At 41.8% G+C, this 18468-nt stretch overlaps 1 non-coding gene across 1 annotated transcript; it reads right to left on the bottom strand.

Annotated features, from left to right (window-relative positions):
• Positions 1-5476: 5476 nt before the first annotated feature.
• Positions 5477-5549, bottom strand: TRNAK-CUU (transfer RNA lysine (anticodon CUU)). The gene has a single exon. It is a non-coding gene; the product is annotated as a tRNA-Lys (tRNA).
• Between the last annotated feature and the right edge of the window lie 12919 nt (positions 5550-18468).

Raw genomic sequence — 18468 nt, 5'->3', positions numbered from 1 at the left:
GCTATGCATCCCACCAATTCTAGACTCCTCTCCATTTATCTGACTCCAGTTTCTTTTTCCATCTTCCTTCTAACACAATGGCTTCTCGGACCACAGAAATCCACAAGGAACCGCCATTCCAGTTGTCTATACACCACCTTGCTGGTACTACTCCTTCAAGTATCAAAGAAAGGGGCAAGGGCCTCTTTGTGACCCCAACCAAACTGTCCGGCCCACTTCTTTTTTAAACTTTTTGAATAAAAATACTTTAAAATAATTCAATAATTCAAAATTTTAAAAATATAAAAATGAAGATAGTGAAAAGTTCCTTTCGCACCTCGGTCCCTCATCTGCCCATTCCCACAACAAAGGTACTACTGTTACAGTTGTTGGAGGATCCTTGCAGAGTTCTTTATCCTAGCAGCCTCATTATGTTCTTTATTTATTTATTTATTTTTTGTGAGGGAGATCAGCCCTGAGCTAACATGGTGCTAATCCTCCTCATTTTGCTGAGGAAGACCGGCTCTGAGCTAACATCTATTGCCAATCCTCCTCCTTTTCTTCCCCCCAAAGCCCCAGTAGATAGTTGTATGTCACAGTTGCACATCCTTCTAGTTGCTGTATGTGGGACGCGGCCTCAGCATGGCTGGAGAAGCGGTGGGTCGGTGCGCACCCGGGATCCGAACCCGGGCCGCCAGCAGCGGAGCGCGCGCACTTAACCGCTAAGCCACGGGGCCGGCCCTTTATTTATATTAAACTTAATTTTTTGCCTTTGTTTTAACTATACAAGTGATACTTGAATATTTGGGTTGTTCATGATGCAACAATTCACAAGTATAAAATACAGGGCAAAACTTGAAGAATCCTTTTATTTTCCCTCATTTACTTCCCCATCAGTTGGCATGGACATTTTTCTGTACTCCCTATTGTTTTTTCTTTTACCGTAAATAGACTGTACGTATTGTTCTGTGTCTTCTTCTTTTTTAACTTAACGATATGACTTAGAGATCACTCCAATTACATGTGTCCATCTCACATTTTTAATTGGTCATGACATACCATAGTATAAATAGACCATAATTTATCTAACCTTGGTTCTGTTGCTGGACATTTAGGTTGCTTTCAATTTTCCACTGTTAGAAACCTACGTCTTTCAAACCTAAATCTTTGTGCACACTGCTTTTATTTTTTTTAAGAGCCTAGATGTAGAATCACTGAATCAAAGGATGTGGGCATTTTAAACTGTCTTATGAAAGGCTTCATCAATTTACATTTCAACCAGCAATTTAGGAGAGGGCCTGTTTTGCGACATCCTTGCCTAACAAAGTAATACCAGTCTCTAAAATTTTGTGTTAATATAACACATGTTGTACAAAGGAAACCAGACAGCAAAGAAATATACTTTATCGGTGGTGTTAGAAATCAGGAGCATGGTTAACTGGAGTGGAAGGGGGCACTGACTTGGACACGGGCACTTAGGGAACTTCAGGGAGCTGGAAATGTTCTATATCTTGATCTGGTGTGGTTACAAAGGTGTTTACCTATGTAAAATTCATGAAGCTGTACACTTACAAGTAATGCACTTTATCATATCCACATTATACCTTAATAAAAATATCTCAAAAGTCACTTTATTTTATATTTTATTATGAAAATTTCAAACATACAGAAACGTAGAAAGAATACATTATATATCATCTCATTTCAACAATTGTATTTTCCCGTATTTGCCTTGTATCAGCACCTATCATGTCTGATTTCTTCAGTATGTACTTCCAAAATAGAAAGGCATTCTCCTACGTACCACAATACTGTTGTCACACCCAACACAATTAACAATAATTCCCTAAAATTATATGATTTCTACTCCACATTTCCACACTTGTTCCTAAAATATTTTTATATTTGTATGCTTGTTGCTTGTTTTTTCAAAACAGGATCCATTAAATGACAATGTATTGCATTTGGTTGTTAGAGCTCATCTTTTTAACGTTCTAGACCAGAAATTCTTAAAGTAGGAGTCCATGGATACAATTCAAAGGGTCCGTGAACTTGGATGGGAAAAACTTACATCTTGATTTTCACCGAACTTGTGAAATTTAGCATTTCCTTTTGTTATAAATGAAGGTACCAAACTACAATAGTATCAGCAGCACACGTGGCTTTGTCACAATAAAAATCAGATGTTTTCATATCACATTACAGTTCCTACATATATCTCAGAGATATTTACATTCATCATTCCTTTGAAATTATTGTACTTATTAGACCTGCTGTTAGATCTTGTTATTTAATGCATTAAAAATGAAGCATGTACATTACCATATCATATTTTAAGATGTTTTGATAGCTGTATTTCAATATAATTGTTTTCTTTTATAATCCTATGTTTTTTATTTTGTACATTTAAAAACATTCTGAAAAAAGTGTTCATTGGCTTCACCAGACTGCCATGGGGGTGGGAGCGGAGCCCTTGGCACAAAAACAGTCCACCCACACATATACACCTTATTATTAGTGGTATTAGTATTTGTTCATGACATTTGCTTTTGAAGAAACTGAGGCTTTTTGAATATCTGACATTCTGGATTTATCTGATTGTTTATTCATGGTGTCACTTAACTCGTTTCTCTTTTCTCTGTATTTTCTACAAACTTAAAGTTAGGTCTCAAGACTTGATTAGATCTAAGTTGAGTGTTTTTAACATTATGTTATAGCTGATGCTATGCACTTCTCATTGCATCACATCAGGAGGCACGTGATGTCTGGTTGTCTCATTAGTGATGCTAAATTTGATCACTGGACAAAGAGGTTACTTGTCTCCTTGGACACTTTTGGTTTTGCATAATGAAATAGTTTTTTAATTTAAAAACACATACCGGGGCAGGCCCTGTGGCTTGGTGGTTAAGTGCGCGCGCTGCGATGCTGGTGGCCCGGGTTCGGATCCCGGGTGCGCATCGAGGCACCACTTCTCCGTTCATCCTGAGGCCGAGTCCCACATACAGCAACTAGAAGGATGTGTAGCTACGACATACAACTATCCACTGGGGCTTTGGGGGGAAAAAATAAAATAAATAAATAAAATCTTTAAAAAAAAAATAAAAACACATACCAAAGCAGAGGGGATAGTACAATGAACCATGGTGTATCCATCATTCAACTTCTGTAGGTATTAACATGTGGCTAATCTTGTTTCATTTATACCCACTTATTCCTCCATCCACCCAAATACATACACACAAATCCCAGATATCATATCTATTTCATTCATAAACAAGTGAGTAGGTATCCCTAAAAGATAAAGGCCCTTTTTAACACAGTACCATTATTACATAAAAAAAAATAATAATCCCTTAATATCTTCAAGTATCCAGTCAGTGTTCAGATTCCCCCGATTGTCTCATACATGTTTTTTTATGATTGCTTGGTTGAAATCAGGATCCAAACACAGTCCACACATTTCATTGCATTTCATTTAATTGAGTTGACTCTGTCTGTCTCTTTCTTTTTCTTGACATTTACTTGTTGAAGAAACTGGATCACAGAGAATTAACACACTTTCTTAAATTCATTTATAGAATAATTGAATGTAAAGTTTTCAAATATGAGTTCTATGGGAGAATAAAATGTGTTTGATTTGGTATATCTTTGAATATATTCTTTTAGTACAAATAGTAATAAATTAGTCAACATAATAAATTAGCAGCCAACAATAAGAAGAAAATATCCTTTGAGATCAAGCTCATTTTTAAATGTTACTTCTGAAGGAGCTGTGATCCTAACTTCCTCACTTGAGCTGAACTGAGGTCTACATTGAAACAAGCCATTGCTTTTCCTAAGGCTTTTGAAATGAAATGAAATGAAGATGATAATTACTTAATATAAGGTATTAAAAAATAAATTTTAAATCAAAATCACTTCCTGATTTTATTAGTTTCCTGGGGTTACCATAATAAAGTACCACAAACTGGGCGGCTTAAACAACAAATTTATTGTCTCATAGTTCTGGGGGCTAAAAGTCCAAGATCAAGTGGTTGGCAGGGTCAGTTCCTTCTGAGGGCTGTGAGGGATAATCTGTTCCATGCCTCTTTCCTAGCTTCTGGTTGTTAGCTGGCAATCTTGAGCATTTCTTGGCTTGAAAAAGCATCACCCTGATCTCTGCCTTCATCTTCAGATGGCATTCTCCCAATGCGTCCAAATGTGCATTTCTGGGTTCGTGTCTATGTTTCAGTTTCTCCCTTTTGACAAAATGACATCCGTCATTTTGGATTAAGAGCCCATTCTACTCCAGTATGACCTCATCTTAACTAAATTACATCTGCAACAACCCTATTTCCAAATAAGGTCACATTCTGAGGTACCAGGGGTTAGGACTTCAACATATGAATTTCAGGGAGACATAATTCAACCCATAACATCAATCTCCAATTTAAACGTATATATAATATCTTCATTGACATGTCATCAATTTACCGGTTTGCTTTTTTCTCTGGCAGGGTTCGCCTCTTGAAATATTCTACTTCACTTCCCATCACCTAGAGATTAAGTACTCCTCTGTAACAATAGGGGTATTTAGGGACCTGCATTCTTATGCTGAAATTTTCCATGTGTTTCTTACAAAGTCTGAAGTTTTATTTTAAATTGATGATAATAACATGGTAATTTTGGAGAATGTTTGAGAATTGCTGGGAATCTCTGAAAATACGTAAGACAAGGAAAGAATTTGCAGCTGTCAACATAAAAGCAAAGTTTTGTCCTAAGAAAGTGAGTTCTTTTGGGAAAATATATGAAAGAAAAGATAATATTTCCTTTGAGATATGTTTGAGACTCCAAAACCGCTGAAGGAAAAGTTTTCAGTTTGAATCACTAACTAAAAAAAAAAAAGGATAAAAAAGTCCTAAGGGTCTATTCACAGTAGCTACCTGATTAGCTAATCACTACCATCTTAGAGGTTTAAACAGCCCATAATAATCACTAGCCCTTCCCACAGGCAAAAAAATAAAATAAAATAAATTTACGTAGAGATTTAAGGATATGAAATTAATACGCATAGCAAACCCTGTGAATCAGAGTTGATCTCCAAATGAATCTTCAATAACATATAGCATTAAGTTAAAAATATACATTTCCAACGTTTAGACAGAGATCACTTCAGCAATATTTATGAACTCTACAATTTCATTAATTTTCATGTCTTCTTGTCCCCTAACCTTTGGTATTCCACTGCCCTTCAAATAAACCACTCAGTAACATATTTTTCTACACCAGATAACCTTTAACTTCGTACTTGTAAGACGAAATTGTTTTCCAGTTTTACTGTTCCGTTTTTTAAGCAGTTCAGTCTTAATAGCTTTTTATGTATTGAATTATTCGAAAATAAGAAACTCCGGATTGAAGCGTTTATTACCGTTGATGAGAACTGAAACTGTTAAAATGATTACCGTTGATGAGACCTGACCGCGAATTGGAAAAAAAAGAAAGGAAACCAACTCGTCACCGCCCAACGTGGGGCTCGAACCCACGACCCTGGGATTAAGAGTCCCATGCTCTACCGACTGAGCTAGCCGGGCAGTTAACAGAGAGTCCTTTTCTAGGTCTTTTCACAGGAATAAAATTATTTTAATTTGCTCCAAGATTTACATTTTGCATTAAATTACTTTTCTCATAATTTTTTTGGTACAGTTTTTTCACTACTCTCAAAACTGTCTTTCATTTCTGATTCCGCGCGCACAAATTTTGATTGTTTCATAAAAACGTGTTAACGGCCCTCTAGCGGTCAGCGGTAAAGCGGACCAGCGAAGGCGATCCCGAACTCCCGCCCAGAGAACCGAAGCGAGCGTGGGGTGCCTCACGTGTATCCCAGAGATTCCCGCGGGCAGAGCGCTCACCCCTCTCCTGCACAGGGGTCGAGAGTGTTCCCGACAGCTGCGTGGCCGAGTACAAAAGCAGGCTCCGGAGGAATGTCCTGCGTACCCTCTAGAAAAGATGAGAACCTAAAGCACAGCTATCGAGCTGGCTGGCCTCTCGCGGCCCCCGTGTGGCTTTGAGGTTTCTGGGATTTTTCTGAGGCACGACGGTGGTTCAACTAAGCCACGCCATGTTCTTCACACAATAGAAGATTATTAAAAAGCTAAAGCAGCCTCAGAAATTAATCGAAAATAACACATAGCGTTTGCTCACACACAAAACTAAAAAATGGCATTTATCCTAAGGACGATAGCACCTCAGTGTGGGAAGAGACCATTATTTCAAGGCTCTCCCAACTAAAACGAAAAATTAACGATTTATTCTTTTCTAGTAGGAACTGTAGTTCCCAGTAACCAAATAGTCCCAGTTGATGAGGCAGTGCTCTACTTTGTAGGAAAAAAACAAAACAAAACAAAACAAAACAAAACCATGTAGGATTAGAAAAAGCGTAATTTGGCAAACCGTTATAAACGAGGATTATCCATCGTGGTTCAACCATTACATTAATAGTTGGTGGGGAACTGGATATTCACACAGGGTCCAAGTAACACTGCACAGGTTACTTCCTAGATGCAAGGGAGCAATCTGACTGTATAATGGAGGGATCAGGATGTCACCTTAATTACTTGAAAAATCAATCTGAGTTTTGCTAGTGGTTTACTAATCTTCAGCAAGATAGTGTGTCTTCAGTAGTGATATAATATGAAGTACACAAGATCAATGGTAATTATTTATTCTAGCCAAAAAAAATGTTTTAGGTAGACCTATTAGCCATTAGATATCAATTCCAGTTAACAGGAAATTAAGAAGGATGAGGAACCAGATGAAGGACACCACAAGGAAGCGCTAACACAAAATCAGAAGGTGGGAAATTCTGCAGAACAACTGGCCTGGTGTCTTCAACAAGTAAGTATTATATTTTTAGAAATGACTTTTGCTAGATTAAAAGAGACACAGGGGCCATAATACTCAGACACAATAGGTGATCCTGGATTGGATACTGCTCTGGATACACCAGCTATAAAAGAGATTTCGGGGTCAATCAGAGGAATTTGAATATAGTTTGAATATTAGATAAGATGAAAATTTACTGTAATGGAAAAGGGAGACGATTGACTGAAAAAAGTAGATTGCAGATAAAATATAATCTCTCATTTTAGTAAAAAGAAGGCCATATATTAAGGTTTTAATGGTTGATACTTAGGTGGTAGGAATCCTAAGGTTTTACTTTTTAAATTTTTGCTTGTCTTTATTCTCTGCCTCGCTCTCTCTTTTTTTTTTTTTGTTAGTGCTGTTTGTTAGTGCTTTTGTTGGCTGTTGTGAATAATGCTGCTCTGAATGTTGGTGTACAAATATCTGTTTGAATCCCTGCTTTCAATTCTTATGGGTGTATATCCAGAAATGGAATTGCTGGATCATATGGTGATTCTATGTTTAATTTTTTGAGGAAGTTCCTTTGGAATTTTAACCTTTATGCAAATCACTTCCATAATGCAGGCCTCTGTTTCTTCATCTGCAAAATATGGGGGCAGGGGAGAGGGGATAAGAGGGAGAGAAGGAGGGGTTGCTTAAGGAGGTCTCTAAGGAGCTTATGAATTGGTGACCACCTAGACCTCTAGACAAAATTGCTAGTCCCCTCCACAGAGTGTCATTGAGCGAGTACACGGAGAAAAGCTCTTCTTCTTCCCAAGAGGCACAACTTGATTTCCACTAGGTGTTGGACCTGGGCAGGCCTGGGGGTGGAGGATGGAAGATGGGCGTCTAAGCTTGCACAGGCTGGTGGCACAACTGCAGCCCGTCTGCCTCATACCATCTCAACCCAGCATTTCCTTCTCCACTTCCCCACCTTCTCAGTTCACCTGTCTCTGTTCAGAGAGGGGGGCGTGAAGCCAGGGTCTAGGCCAGCCTGAAACATAAAAACACTTGAAATTTCAGTGAGGAAATTTCATTCAAAGGAACTGTACCATCTTCCAGTGTCACCATGGAGACGGCTGAGATGAGAATCATGAAGACCCTGATACTCCCGTCTCCTTCCCTCCTCCCCCTGGATACCAGCCACAGCTAAACGAGACTCCGCAGTGATCTGGGGAGACCTCTGAAGCCAGCACAATCTTGCTGATATTCCCCCTAAAACTCTCCAAGGTTGTCCACTGCCTCAGGATGAAGTCCAAAGTCCAGACTCCTTAACAAGGCCCTCCTGCTCTTGCCTGATCTTGCTATATAGCGTACCTCTCCATTGCCAAACCCCTCCTGTGCCGGATGCTCCAGCCACACTGAGCTGGAAAGAGCAAAGCCATGCACTTGCAAGCCTCCAGGATGCCAAGTGCACCTCTCCCTTAGTTTGAAGATTTTATTTATTTATTTTTCCCCCAAAGCCCCAGTACATAGTTGTATGTCATAGCTGCACATCCTTTTAGTTGCTGTATGTGGGACGCGGCCTAAGCATGGCCAGAGAAGCAGTGTGTCGGTGCGCGCCCGGGATCCGAACCCGGGCCGCCAGCAGCGGAGCGCACGCACTTAACCGCTAAGCCACGGGGCCGGCCCTCTCCCTTAGTTTGAAATGCTGGCTCCCCACTCTTATTTCTCAGCTCCATCCTGGAAGACCCCCATCAGGAGGCACCTTCTCTAGGAAGGCTTTACTGCTTACCAGATGGCAAATGTGCTCTCCTTTGTACACCCACGGTTGACTATACTCCCTTCTGACTCAACACTGTCCCTCTGCCGTGTGTGCAGAGAGCAAGCACACAGGCAACGGCCTGAGACTACCTAGGTTCAAATGCCAACTGGGCTACTCATAAAACCATGTGCTATTACAAACTGCCTGCCTACCTCATAGAGGTGTTGTGAGGACTGGATGAATGGATATGTATGGTGCATGCTGCCTGGCATGCAGAGTACTTGGCTTCCCCAGCAGTCCGTGAGCTTGGTGGGATGAAGACCTTGTTTTCCACGCTTGGTGGGAATGTCTTGGTGAGGAGTCTCATGCCATGTGCTCTCCACCAATGATCTCATTCATATCAAGGAGATAGGATTATAGATCACCCAAGGCTTGATGTAGGGGAGGGGACAGCCAAGTGGGATCCCTGGGCATCATGGGGGTGAGGACAAGGCAGCAGTCTAAAAGGCAAAGAGAGGCCACACTGCTGCCAAGCCAGCTAGTGTCACCCATACATATCCCTGGCGCACCAACATGTATTCTTAACAGAAAAACTTAGTTTTGGCCCACGCCTAACATTTCCCTTGGAGATGTTTTTCAGCTGAGCTAGTCTTCCGCCTCAGATAAGCTGCTCTAAACCAGCTCTAACCTGACCATGGGAGCAGCGCTTGCACAGAGGGACTTGGAAGTGACCTGAAGTTGCCTCTGCTTCTTTACCATACAAACCCCCACCCCTATCCCCTCATACCTTGCTAGGCACATTTGGTGCCGTGGGCAAAGAAGTTGGGAGGACTGGGAGGACTACATGTGCACCAACCGTTCCTGGAAGTCACTGCCCCTTTCCTGGAACCCTAATGACACCAGGACCCCTTGCCCTTTAAGAGTTCCCCATTTCCCTGTCTTCGGGGAGAAGGTGTTTTAGAGCATGAGCTCTCCCTTTCTCCATTCCTTGATCAACAAATAAAGTTTCTGCTCTGCTATTCCAAACCTGGTCTTGTGCTATTGGTGCAAGCGACTCCGGGCAAAAGGACCCACTTTCAGGTCTCCGGTCCCTTAGGGCTCAGTAACACTAGGATGGCTGTAATCAAAAAGACAGATAATAACAAGTATTGGTGATGATGTAAAGAAATCAGAACCCTCATACACTACTGGCAGGAATGTAAAATGGCGCAACTGGAAAACAGTCTGGCAGTTCCTCAAAAAGTTATGCACAGAGTTACCATATGACCCAGCAGTTCCACTCCTAAGTATATACCCAAGAGAAATGAAAACATACCTTCACACAAAACTTGTACACAAATGTTCATAGTAGCAGTATTCATAATTGCCCAAAAGTGGAAACAAACCAAATGTCCATCATGTGGTGATGAATAAATAAAATTTGATATATCCAGATAATGAAATATTACTCAGCCATAAAAGGAATGAAGTACTGGTACATGCTACCACGTGGACAAACCCTGAAAACGTTATGCTAAGTGAAATAAGCTAACCAGAAAAGACCACATATTGTATGATTCCATTTATATGAATTGTCTAGAATAGGTAAATCCACAGAAATAGAAGGTAGATTAATGGTTGCCAGGAGGCTGGGGGAGAGAATGAAGAAAGTGTTTTAAAATTAGGTAGTAGTGATAATTCTACATATATATACACTAAAAACCATGGAATTGTATAGTTTAAAAAGATGCATTTTACAGTATGTAAATTATACCTCAATAAGCTATTATTTAAAAAATAAAAAAATACCAAAACTGGATTATACGAGTTTAGATATAGTCTAAATATTTAAATTGCAAGACAAATGTTTACTTTTTGCATCTTGGCAGTGTGTTTAACGATAGAATATACAACTGCATTTGGAGAAAAGGTCAAATGTCTAAAGTCTAAATGTCTAAAGTGCCCTCTGGGAATAGAAGACCCCAAGCAGTGGGGCCTCCTGCTGCCCCTTGTGTGCCGTTCTGATTCCAGCCCTTGATTTGCTCTGTGATGTCAGGCAAGTGTCTTTCCCACTCTGGGCTCCAGATTCTTCATCTACATAACAAGGAGACTGACACACAAGGATCCTGCAGGGCTGTCCCTCCTCTGGCATCCTGTTCTTCTTTGACCTTCCCTGAGACCAGTTGGTAGAACTCTAGATGGGCTCCCATGCCCTTCCCACCCAGGCCCCAAATGGCATCCCTGCAGGTTGGAAGGACAGAAAGGAAATTGTGAGCCCGTACACTCACAATGGTGCCATTGTGCCCAGCAGAGCCTCTTTGTTCTTTTCAGCCCAGTCTCCCAGTCTTCCAGATCAATATCCATTCTCCAGCTCCAAAAGGGACAGGCAGCAGGGCTAGCGAATGCTGTGGAAGGGAGCCAAGAGCATTTAGCAAGCACTTAACAGTAATAGCTGCCAATTATGGAGTCTCTACTCTGTGAAGTGCCTCCAAGGGCTGAAAGGACCTTCAGCTCAGCTGGGTTAAATGACTTGTCCAAGACCACACAGCTAACAAGTCTCAGAGCGGGGCTTCACACACACCTGTGGTGCAAGCTGGCGCTTGGGCACTTTCAAGGCCTCCAATTATGCAAACCACAATCACTTCCTCTCGTACCCCTTCTCATTTTCCATGACCCAGGCACTTTCCTAAGCACTGTATGTGTGTTAACTCATTTAAGCCACATAACAATCCTGGGAGGAAAGTGCTGTTGTTATTATCATCATAAGGATGGGGACCTGAGGCAGGAAGTGGTTAAGTATCTTGCTCAAAGTCATAGAGCTCGTGAATAACAGAGCTGGAACTCAGTATGGGCACTTTGGCTCCAGCACCCACGCTCCTGCCATTTGCACCAGTCAGCTAACAAGTTCTTAAATCTGCCCTTTTATTTTCTGGGGCTTATCAAGCATTTCTTGGTTGGCTGAAAAGGGATTGAGTATAGTTGAAAGGGCTCTGGGCCTAAGTCTGCCAAAGACTGGACTACAGGGCCAGGCAGATGAGTGAAGGGGCTAGGGGTGCCTGTGAGATGAGAGGTTTTATGTCTGATCTAAAGGGGCAGCCATAGGCGTGCGGGCCCAGGACCACCAGCTCTTCTGACTTTATTTAAAAAGGAACCAGAAATCTAGATTTTAAGCAAAAACTCCTGATTTTTAAATGTTGGCATTTTTTGGTGAATAAGATTGGCCCTGAGCTAACATCTGTTGCCAATCTTCCCCCTTTTGCTTGAGGAAGATTGTCCCCGAGCTAACATCTGCGCCAATCTTCCTCTATTTTGCATGTGGGATGCTGCCACAGCACAGCTTGATGAGCAGTGTGTAGGTCCCCTCCTGGGATCCGGGCCTGCAAACCCTGGGCCGCTGAAGGAGAGCATGTGAACTTAACCACTACGCCACCAGCCTGGCCCTGGCAATTACTTTTTTTTTTAATGCAATACTATGCTGGCTGAACAAAACCCGCCTGTGGGTCAGTTGTGTGGGAGATCAAGATTTGGCCACGCTGAAATATATCTCTTTACCTTGATTGTTTTCTCTGACGGACATTTGACCTCCCCCACTACCTGCCTAAAGAATTTGACATAGTAACTCCTTCCTGGAACAGATCTTCTATCTGATGGCTGTAATATAATGTAAAATAGATGTTACAATAGAAGAGGCACCAACAAGCCCATCTTATCGGAAGTTCTGTCTCTCTGGCCACATTCTCTGGATGGCCCTGCTCTCTGGATGGCCCTGCGAGGAGTTGCCAGACAAACATTTACATTTATAAGGGAAATCTCCATTTTTACATTTATAAGGGAAATCTCCATTTGTAAAGGTATCTCCCTCTCTGTATTGGGAAGAGGGGGGATGACCTCATTTCTAGAAACTTATCAATGTGGAAAGTGAGGCCTTAAATCTGCATAATAACCTTACCCTTGTTTACTGTGCTTTAGTGGTAATCTCCTGTAACAGACTCCCCCCACCCCCAACATCCTCCTTTGTCTTTATTTGAACATGGTATTTAAGACGAGAGTTTCTGCTATTGTGTTGAGAAACGCAGCGTCCCTGCTTTCTCCCATGTATACATGTTATTAAACTTGGTATTATTTTCTCCTGCTAACCTGTCTTGTTAATTATTTGGCCAGCCATAAGAACCTTAAGGGAAGGGGCAGAGGGGGATTCTCCCTTTTCCCCCAACAGTTGTAACCTGCAGTCTGCCAGTCTGCACCCTCTGGAGTGGACCAAGTCAGCCACTGAACCTCCCAGGACTGGTTCAATGGTAGGGATAGCCCTCCTGCCATCTCAGGCATGGTGGGGATCAGCTGAGGTCTGAGGCTCCTGCCACCAAGGGTGAGAGCAGATGCCCCATACCTCTCCACCAAAGACATCCCCTCCAGGGCCAGCCCCTGGCTGGGAACCCCCCACCCTGAGACCCCGCCCCATCCTCAGGGAATTAGCACCTGATCTCGTAGGTCAGACCAGCTGCCAGGCTCAATTTAAACACTTCTTCCCCAGAGACTGTCCTCTGTCTCCCTAGGACTGCAGCTGTGGTGGGAGGGGCTGGCCCAGCCATGCCCTTGTCCACGAGGGCTGCTACACACAGTGCCCTGGGCCCTGAGACAATGGGCACGTGAGACTCCTTGACTTGTGAGGGACAGGTCACTGTCATGTATGTACCTTTGACCTCTCAGCCCCCTTAGTTCTTTTAAGAGCCAATTCATTTCATGGAGTCTTAGGGCTAGAAGTCACCCAACTGCCCCCTTTCCAAAGGAGGAAACAGGTCCCCACAGGGCCATTTCAAAATCTCTCAGACTTGAACAGATATTTGTACACCAATGTTCATAGCAGCATTATTTACGATAGCCAAAAGGTGCAAACAATTCAATTGTTTATCAACAGATCAATGGATAAACAAAATATAGTATATACATACAATGTAATATTATTCAGTCATAAAAGGGAATGAAATTTTGATATATCTACAACAGAGATAGATCTTAAAAAATTATGCCAAGTGAAGTAAGCCAGACACCGAAGGACAAATACTGTAAATATTGTATGATTCCACTTATATGAGGTATCTAGAATAGTCAAATTCATAGAAACAGAACGTAGAATAGAAGTTACCAGGGGCTAGGGACTGAGGGGAAGGGAGAGGTATTGTTTAATAAGTGTGGAGTTTTGGTTGGGGATGATGAAAAGGTTTTGGGTATAGAAGTTGTGATGGTTATACAACATTGTGAATGTATTTATTGTCATTAAATTGTATACGTACTTTGTACGTATACAATTAACGTGATAAATATTGTTAACGCGATAAATATTGTTATGTATATTTTACCACAATAAAAAAAATCTGAAGCCCTCAGTACACTTATTATCAAAGTCCCCACCCCAACATTATATCAAACAAATGAACATTTTAGAAAACTGTATGATTTAAGGAAGGCAAGGATTTCTGCTTCTGGCTATGTTGGACTGGCTTGTAGCAGACCAGCTGTCCTGCCAAGATCTACTAGGAAAGCTGGATAAAATACAGAAAACATCTAAGACAGAAGTCAGAACAGTGGTGGGCCGGCCCTGTGGCAGTGGTTAAGTGTGCTCACTCCGCTGCTGGTGGCCCGGGTGTGGATCCCGGGCACGCACCAATCCACCGCTCGTCAGGCCATGCTGTGGTGGTGTCCCATATAAAGTAGAGGAAGATGGGCACGGATGTTAGCCCAGGGCCAGTCTTCCTCATAAAAAAAAAAAAGAGGAAGATTGGCATGGATGTTAGCTCAGAGTGATCTTCCTCACACAAAAAAGAAAAGAAAAGAAAAGAAAAGAAAAGAAAAGAAAAGAAAAGAAAAAAGAAAAGGGCCCGCCCAGTGGCTTAGCGGTCAAGTGCGCGCGCTCCGCTACTGGCGGCCCGGGTTCGGATCCCTGGCGCGCACCGACGCACCGCTTCTCCGGCCATGCTGATGCCACGTCCCACATACAGCAACTAGAAGGATGTGCAACTATGACATACAGCTATCTGCTGGGGCTTTGGGAAAGAAAAAAAAGGAGGAGGATTGGCAATAGATGTTAGCTCAGAGCCAGTCTTCCTCAGCAAAAAAGAGGAGGATTATCACGAATGTTAGCTCAGGGCTGATCTCCCTCACACACACAAAAAAAAGAAGTCAGAACAGTGGTTACATTTTGGGAAAGTGGTAATGGAAGAGGGCACGAGAGGGCCTTCAGGAATGTTGGTCATGTTCTCTGGTTACCCAAGTGTGTTCACTATGTGAAAATTTGAGCTGAACACTTATGATGTGTGTACTTTTTTATGTGAACATTATATTTAACACAAAAGTTTATCAAAAGATCCTATATGAGTTGAATTGATGTACTAATGTTATGCCTTTAGACATTTATGTACTCATGCATTCATAAGCTTCTTTTTTTCAGACCTTAAGCATTCTTGCAAGCCCTTGGCACTGTGCCTAAAGGAAAAAAATGTCCCTGGGTCTGGAGAAGGGATGGGATGTGCCCACATTTCTCACAGAATTTTGGACTGGGTAGATCTAGGACTAGAACTCAGAGCCCCCTCAGGCCAGTGCACTTTCCACCACACTCTATCATTTCTCCCAAGGGCCACAGGGTCGAGTGTGGCAAATATAGCAAAGCCAGCACAATTCAGAGAGAAGAGCAAGGGGACCCAGGCTATCATCCTCCCTGCCCCAAACAATTTTTTTGTGTGCTCTTGCTCAAGTCACATCCCCTCTTACTCCCTCAGTATCCTAATATTTAAAACTTATTCAGGGCCGGCCCCGTGGCTTAGCGGTTAAGTGTGCGCGCTCCGCTGCTGGCGGCCTGGGTTCGGATCCCGGGTGCGCACCGACGCACCGCTTCTCCGGCCATGCTGAGGCCGCGTCCCACATACAGCAACTAGAAGGATGTGCAGCTATGACATACAACAATCTACTGGGGCTTTGGGGGGAAAATAAATAAATAAATAAAATCTTTAAAACTTATTCAGTCACTTAAATATTTGTTGATCCACTGCATGTTAAGTACTGTGCTAAAAACTAGAAATATACTTCCATTTCTGGCAATAAGGGAGAGTAGATAGCCTGAAAAAAATCCCTCTGCCTCAAAACTCTAAAAATGCTGGAATATATATCCTTTTAAATTCATGGCAGATTTGGGGAAGCAAAGCCTAGGGCGTGGGCAAGGTGTAGTTAAGGAACAAGGCCCTCTCCCCAATAAAACTGGAACCTCCAAAACACCATAGCCTCAGTGAAAGAGTAGCTAAGAAAAACCCAACCTGCAAAGGCAGATAGCAGGAAAATGTGCCTTTTAAATCTTAACTCTGGGCAAAGTGGGAGAAAAAAGTTTTGTCTTGGGAATTTATAATGATAGTATGGCTTTCTTCATGGTTTTGGGGCCTAAAGTATGTACTTCATGTACTAAGCATATGGTCCAAAGCAATCCAAGCTGTATTTTAATTTAAAGTGGCAGAAGCAAATACAAATCTCTCTGGAGAAGAGCACCTTCAATCTGGATCACAAGGAATTCCTACATGTAAAGTGTCTGTAAAATGAGCTCACAATCAGAAATGACATAACACATGACATAACAAGGCACCAAGACACAAATAATAGCAGAATCATGCCCACAAAAACTTAAGCTGTTATAATGATCAGATACAGACTGTAAAATAATTGTTTAATATGTTTAAAGTAATAAAAGACCCTCTTGAAAGTATGAGCGAGGAACAAAAGACTATTAAAAATGATTAGGCAAGTTGAAAAAAGAAAAAAAATAGAACATCTATAAAAGATAAAAGAAAAACTAAAGTTAAAAAAAAACCTCAGGGCCGGCCCTGTGGCTTGGTGGTTAAGTGCGCGCGCTGCGATGCTGGTGGCCCGGGTTCGGATCCCGGGTGCGCATCGAGGCACCACTTCTCCGTTCATCCTGAGGCCGAGTCCCGCATACAGCAACTAGAAGGATGTGCAGCTACGACATACAACTATCCACTGGGGCTTTGGGGGGAAAAATAAAATAAATAAAATCTTAAAAAAAAAAAAAATAAAAAAAAACCTCAATGAGTTAAACAGCAGTTTAAACACAGCTAAATAGAGAATTAGTGAACAGGAAGATAGGTCTGAAGAAATTATCCAGAATATAGTTCAAAGAGAAAAATGATGAAAAATATAATAGGTTATGAAATAGGGAGGATAGAGTGAGAAGGTGTAACCTACATCTGATCAGAGTTCCAGAAGACATAAAGAGAATATAGGAGAGAAGTAATATGTGAAGAGATCATTACTGGGAATTTTTCAGAATGTATTATAGTCATGAATCCTCAGAATCAGGAAGCAGAATGAGGGCTGGCCCAGTGGCGCAAGTGGTTAAGTTCATGCACTCCACTGCGGTGGCCCAGGGTTCGCTGGTTTGGATTCCGGGTGCACACCGATGCACCACTTGTCAAGCCATGCTGTGGTGGCGTCCCATATAAAGTGGAGGAAGATGGGCACAGATGTTAGCCCAGGGCCAGTCTTCCTCAGCAAAATAAAAGAGGAGGATTGGCAGATGTTAGCTCAGGGCTGATCTTCCTCACCAAAAAAAAAAAACCAGCTAGAACAAAAAAAAAAGGAAGCAGGATGAATACCAAGGAGAATAACTAAAAGAAATCCATACCTAGACACATTGCACTAAAGCTGCAGAACAAAAAAAACAAAGAGATCTTAAAAGCATCTAGAGGGAAAAGACAGATTACCTATAAGGGATCAACAATTAAACTGATAGCAGACCTCTCAACAGCAATGATGGAAAACCAGTAGAATAATGTTTTCAAAGAGCTGGAAAAAACTATCAATTTAGAATTCTACAGCCAATGACGGTACATTTTAAGAATGGTAACAAAATTAGAACATTTCCAGACAAGAAAAAACTAAGTTTACCACCAACAAACCTTCCCTAAAGGAACATTAAAGGAAGTAGTTCAGACAAAGCAAAATAATCTTGGATAACTCTGAGATACAAAAAGAAATGTAGAGCATTGTAGGATAGCTATTAAAAGACTAAAAAAAAACCTTTCATATTACTAGAGGGAACAGATGAAATAAGAAAAATAACTAAATCCAAATGAAAAGAGATAAAATTACAACAGAGAAACCAAGCTAATGATAAAGCATAAAATAAGATAGAAATATATCCAGCTATAACAATAACAATAATAAATGTGAATGAACTAAATTAGGAAGGTAAAAGACAAAGATTATTAGGCTGGATTAAAAATAAAACAAAATCCAGCTATAATTTACAAGAGATACACCTAAAATAGACACAGGAAAAGATATATCAGGTAAACAGTGACCAAAAGAAAGCTGGTGAGGGGCCGGCTTGGTGACATAGTGGTTAAGTTTGCACGCTCTGCTTCGGCAGCCCAGGGTTTGCAGGTTTGGATCCCGGGCGTGGACCTACGCACTACTTATCAAGCCATGCTGTGGCGGCGTCCCATATGTAAAGTAGAGGAAGATAGGCACGGATGTTAGCCCAGGGCCAATCTTCCTCAGCAAAAAGGGAAGCATTGGCAACAGATGTTAGCTGAGGGCTAATCTTCCTCAAGAAAGAGAGAGTGAGAGAGAGAGAGAGAAAAGAAAGAAAGCTGGTGAGGCTATATTAATACCATTTTAAAAAAGACTGTAAGAAGTGAAAAGATTACCGGGTATTAGGGATATTGTGATGAAGAAGACAAGCCATCCTCCCATGGGTCTTTGAATAGAGTAGGGGAGGGCCGGCCCCATGGCTTGGCGGTTGAGTGCGCGCGCTCCGCTGCTGGCGGCCCGGGTTCGGATCCCGGGCGCGCACCGACGCACCGCTTCTCCGGCTATGCTGAGGCCGCGTCCCACGTGCAGCAACTGGAAGGATGTGCAGCTATGAC

Source organism: Ceratotherium simum, chromosome 3 (genome assembly GCF_057802395.1).
Source record: "Ceratotherium simum simum isolate JZ-2026a chromosome 3, ASM5780239v1, whole genome shotgun sequence".
Lineage (NCBI taxonomy): Eukaryota > Metazoa > Chordata > Mammalia > Perissodactyla > Rhinocerotidae > Ceratotherium > Ceratotherium simum.
This window is presented reverse-complemented; position numbering and strand designations above follow the sequence as displayed.